Source organism: Garra rufa, chromosome 25 (assembly GCF_049309525.1).
Source record: "Garra rufa chromosome 25, GarRuf1.0, whole genome shotgun sequence".
Taxonomy (NCBI): domain Eukaryota; kingdom Metazoa; phylum Chordata; class Actinopteri; order Cypriniformes; family Cyprinidae; genus Garra; species Garra rufa.
Window position 1 is genome coordinate 33,552,725 of NC_133385.1, and position 5,655 is coordinate 33,558,379.

Genomic DNA, 5,655 nt, shown 5'->3' on the forward strand with positions numbered 1-5,655 from the left:
TGGTTTTTCCCATCATTGCCTGCACCTGTCTATGTTAATCACCATGTCTATTTATAGTGTGTGATCACCATCATGTTTTGTCGGACGTTATCGTTACCCTTCTGTGTTTCATTGGTTCTCCATGTGGATTTATTAAATACGTTTCATTTTCTACGTCGTTGTTCGTGTGTCTGACCGTGACAGAACGTCCGACCTAAACAGTTTATTTTTGCGATTTCCCCCGTTTTGTTGTGGCGTATGTTTTTCAGTCTTTTTGTTTCCGTCGTGTGTGCACAGTTTTCCAGTCATGAAACTCGCTTCCATTAACGTCCGTCCAAGGAGGGGAAACGCCATTCTGGGAGGTTATACCACCTTCATCTTCCAGGATGGCAGGGATCTTGAGGACTACGTGGAGGAGTTTATTAGCATTTGTCATCTTGCTAGCTGCGATGACGTCTGCCTTGACGAAGCGGAGGAGGATTACAACCCCGTCCAGTCACACCACGCAGACGTCTCGCAGCACGACCCGGAACCCAGCCAATCACCACCCCGACCCACGGAAAACCAGCCAGAGCCCACCGCTGACGGAGAGCTACCGCCCGCCGCGACCAGCGTGCCATCGCTAGGAGGAGCGACAGAGCAGCTGATCACCACGGAGCCAGAGTGGCACGAGGCGTCAGACCAGGTGCGTGAGCCGGCCTCAATGACCGCGACGGTGGAGGAATCAGTGGAGAAGGAGAATGCTGGGGATAGCATTACCCACTGCACCACCGCTGAGGGTGAGCTGAATTGGATTTTGGGACATGTTACCAAGAACAATATACTGGATATTTCTGAGGACGTTAAGACTGAACTTTCTATAGTTTCTGAACAATATACCTGCTCTAATTTCCCACCCACCCTCCCTCAGTTATTTCAATTAAGTAACCAGAATGTTTCAGTCATGCCACCTCTGCTGCCTGTCAGTCCTTCTGCCCAACTCTTCTCACCCTCAGCCCAACATCTGCGCAGTGGGTTCGCCGCAGGTCTGCCAGTCACCATCGGCGTCATGGCTGGAGGATTCCTCATCTCCGCCTCCAGCCTCAGAGTCCTGGACTCCGCCTCGGCCCTCCGACCCTGCGGCTCCACACCGTCTCTCAGCTCCCTCGTCTCCACCGTCGCCCGTCGGTCCACCAGCTTCACCGCGCTCCATCGTCCTTCCGGCTCCGCCCCGGTCTGTCGTCATCCCACCTTCGCCTAAGGATTCTACTCCTCCGGCTACGCCTCGTCGCTCCATCCCACCGGCTCCGTGGAACTCCTCCATCCCTCTGGCACAGCCTCAGTCCTCTGTCGCTCCGGCTCCGCCGCAGACCTCTGGATCTCCGCCTCCGCCTTGGTCGCCAGAGCCTTGGGTTCCACCTTGGCCCTCCGGATCCTCGGTGTCGCCCGGGATCATCGGCTCTCCGTCTCCGCCTCGGGCTCTACCACCACCTGCTCCACCTCCGTCGGTCGGCCCCCTGGAGTCGTCAGCCTTCCCTCCACCATGGCTCCTCCCTCCATCGGCTCCACTGTGGGGTTCCATCTTGGCTGCGGTCTGGGTATCACCTGGCTCCTCCTGCTCCAGATCCCTCCTGTCTCCTCCTTGGCTCCTCCCTCCATCATCACCTCCATGGATTATTCTGTCACCACCTTGGACTTCATCTTTTGCCCTTCTCCTGGGAGTCCGTCCTCCGCCTAAACCCCCTCCTAGAACATTGGACATGGTTTTCCTTGTTGGTCGGCGCGAGGACGCGCCTTTCCGGGAGGGGGGTGTAATGTCACACCCCTGGACTTTGAGTTGGTTTCTCCCATCCATTCCCCCCCGCTGTTTTCTGTTACTTGTTTTTTCCCATCATTGCCTGCACCTGTCTATGTTAATCACCATGTCTATTTATAGTGTGTGATCACCATCATGTTTTGTCGGATGTTATCGTTACCCTTCTGTGTTTCATTGGTTCTCCATGTGGATTTATTAAATACGTTTCATTTTCTACGTCGTTGTTCGTGTGTTCCTCTCTGACCGTGACACAAGGAGAATGCATTAACATTTTAATAATTTATCTATAATATGTGACCCTGGACCACAAAACCAGTCTTAAGTCGCTGGGGTATATTTGAAGCAATAGCCAAAAACACATTGTATGGGTCAAAATTATTGATTTTTCTTTTATGCCAAAAAACATTAGGAAATTGAGTAAAGATCATGTTCCATGAAGATTTTTTGTAAAATTCCTACTATAAATATATCAAAATGTAATTTTTGATTAGTAATATACATTGTTAAGAACTGAATTTGGACAACTTTAAAGGTGATTTTCTCAGTATTTTGATTTTTTTGCACCCTCAGATTCCAGATTTTCAAACAGATGTATCTCGGCCAAATATTGTCCTATCCTAACAAACCATATATCAATAGAAAGCTTATTTATTGAACTTTCATATGATGCATACATCTCAGTTTTGTAAAATTTAACCTTATGACTGGTTTTGTGGTCCAGGGTCACATATATCTAATATATTTATTTGACTCATCATCTATTTGAATTGGTTCATTTGAAAGTAGACATTTCACTCTCTCTCTCTATATTTTTCATGTCTGTAAGGCAAGTATACACAGAGTTTAGAAGTTTCGCACTCGAGTTCACAGAGACCGAGACGGCAGAAAGTGCATCCTGTTTGCTTTAATTATTTTACAAAAACACAATGTTTCATTGTTATTCTGAGTGCATGCAAATAAATGTAGTCTTTACAGATTCAAAAGATGTATTACTTTTATCCATATTTTAAGAGCAAGTGACCGCACTGGGGCCTCCGTCATGCAGAGAGTGTGCTACTGTTCAGCTTTCAAACTCACAGACACTTGACTAGTGCGCATTTTTCTAGGTTAACATTAGATTGAGCTACCATGTAAAGTTGCTACTATTTACATATTTCAGATATTTCAAAAAGCCATATTTGAGGTTTATGAATGATAGGTGAGTGTTTGGATGTCCCGCGTGATGTATTACCACATAGACCAGCTGTTAATGATCTGTTCATCATGGACTGCGTGACTTTTTTTAAAGCAACTAGTAAAGTTTTGGTCGACCAAGCCTCTTCTCATCGACTAACGTTTAGTCAACTATTAGGAGGCAGCACTATTTTCCTAGTGACCCGAGGTATGTAGTAGTGCAAGTTTATTTTTCCTGTGCAATAATAATTAAATATCTGAAGTCTTAATAAGTGCAATCAACCTCAAGGTGGCACTGTTTGATACACAATGACGAAGTGATGTCTCGCTTAAAATTACCGCAAGCATAATTAACAATTGAATATCATCAGCAGAAATTTAACTGCTTTAAATAGCTTTACTACAGAGCAATTACTGTATGCAATGAAACCACGGTGTGGTAAATAAGCTGCCAGCAATCAAAATATTGATTTTGAAGACACTGAATAGTTTTGAGAACATGGTTGAAATCTCAAAAATGATCCAGAAAATCAATAAGCTTTTCTAAATTTCCAAAGTTAATGAAATATGCTTTGTTTTATTCTTCTGTAATTGTTATTAACCCTTAAATGCATGAATGATTCGCCAGTCATTATTGCATTTTCGGGTATATTCACAATTATTTGACTAATCTCTGAGTTACACTTCCTTTACTGGAAATGAATGAATTCAATTATTCAGGTCAAGCAATGATTACTGATGATTTGTGTTCTTGTCTTGTTTGGTTGTTTTCCCCCCAAATAAAGCAGTCAAACAAAATTTAACTTTAAATATTTAAATAAGGGTCAAGAGACCAACTAATGCAAACACTGACCACTATAATGGTTGCTTAAAAAATATGATTTTCTCCTTTGGTGATTCTGCTTGTCAACATCAGGTGTCATCGATAATGATCAATCATCACTTAATTAATGACTAATTATGTCATTAACTTTAACTCCGCTTCAGTGTTAATTTAACACTCTGATTTTAACACTTGACACTCTTGAGAGTTTAACTCCGGCCTTTTTGCTGTGTACCTATGCTAGGTGTATATAACTTTTTTCTTTCAGACTTATACAATCAGAGTAATAATAAAAAATGTCCTGGTTCTTTAAAGCTTTATAATGACAGTGAATGGGTGTTGAGATTTCGAAACCCAAAAGAGTGCATCCATCCATAATAAAAAACACTCCAGATGGCTCATGGAGGTTTATAAAGGCCTTATGAAGCAAATTGATGCTTTTGTGTAAGAAAAATATCATTTTTTAAATCTTTACAAATCGTAATTTCTTGGCTTTTTCTCAGCCGTAGGACCCGCAAAGCTGCACATCGCATCATGTTGCATTCTTCTGAGGTAAATTCTGGCTTATTCCTCTCAGAGCGTCTTCTTCTAGAAACGAAAAGTAGCCAAGAGGAATTTAAAGAATGTTCACGTTTGTTTACAGAGGTGATGTCTGCGCGTCTCACGTGTATGTATAAAACATCTGAACATTTAAAAAGCAGAGCCGCTCTTGGGAGTGATTTCAGAAGAGAGTTTAGTTTCAGTTTAATTCATTTAAAAGTAGACAATTCAAACTTTCTATAGGTTTATTTCCCATGTCCTTTGAGGTATTCGGAGAGATTCAGGTTGTTTTATTTACATGTCTGTGAAGAGAGGCCACGGAGACCGAGACAGCATTTTCTTTATTTTACAAAAGCACATTGTTTTGTTGTTATTATGACTAAAAACAAATGAAAGTAGACCATTTGCAGTTTTAAATTATACATCATTCTTATCTGCATGATCAAAAATGAGAGGTATTTTTAGTTCTTTTTGCGATCATCAAGAAAAAACGGATGTTTTTCATATCTGCGAGTTGAAGCGACCCCAATAATGAGATATTTAGCCCCTGGAAGGTGTCTCTCACATTGTCGCACAGTAACATTAAAATAGTGTAGATTAGTGTACAATATTAAAAAAAATACCATATTTAATATTGGGGGCATCCAAGTTATTTGACATATTTAAATAGTTACTTTCCCTGGTAATTAGTTACTTTTATAATGATGTAATTCAGTTACTAACTCAGTTACTATTTGTGAGATGTAACTAGTATCTATAACTAATTACTTTTTTAAAGTAACGTGTCCAACACTGGTCCTACATCAACCACTGGAACGCCACTCTCTCGTGAACACACTTACGACACTTAGCATAAACTAGAGATTGCAGTTTATAAAGTTTTAAATATGGATATTTTTCTTGTTTATTAACTCCTCGGAGCCATATGAAGTAGGCCTACTGTTTATGATGATTGGATGCACTTTATTGGACTTTAAAATCTCAACTGCCATTCACTACCATTATAAATATGGGAAGAGCCAGAACATTTTAATATAACCCCGAATGTATTCGTCTAAAAGAAGAAAGTCATATATACCTAGGATGGCTTGAGGGTGAGTAAATCATGGGGAAATGTTAACAATATAAAGTATAAATCTAAAAAAATTTAAAAATCAGTAAAGAGACACATAAACCATAAGCTGAAGATGAAGTTTATACCACTTTGTTGCAGAAGCCAAAGCAGTCCTTTTCAAGAGGATTTTTTTTTTTTGCACACAGCTTTGTTGGTTATAATAGGAGTCTTCTAGTCGTGTCACGTCATGTCAGTCACTTGCGAGGCAGACAGTGATGTTTGAGTTCAGGG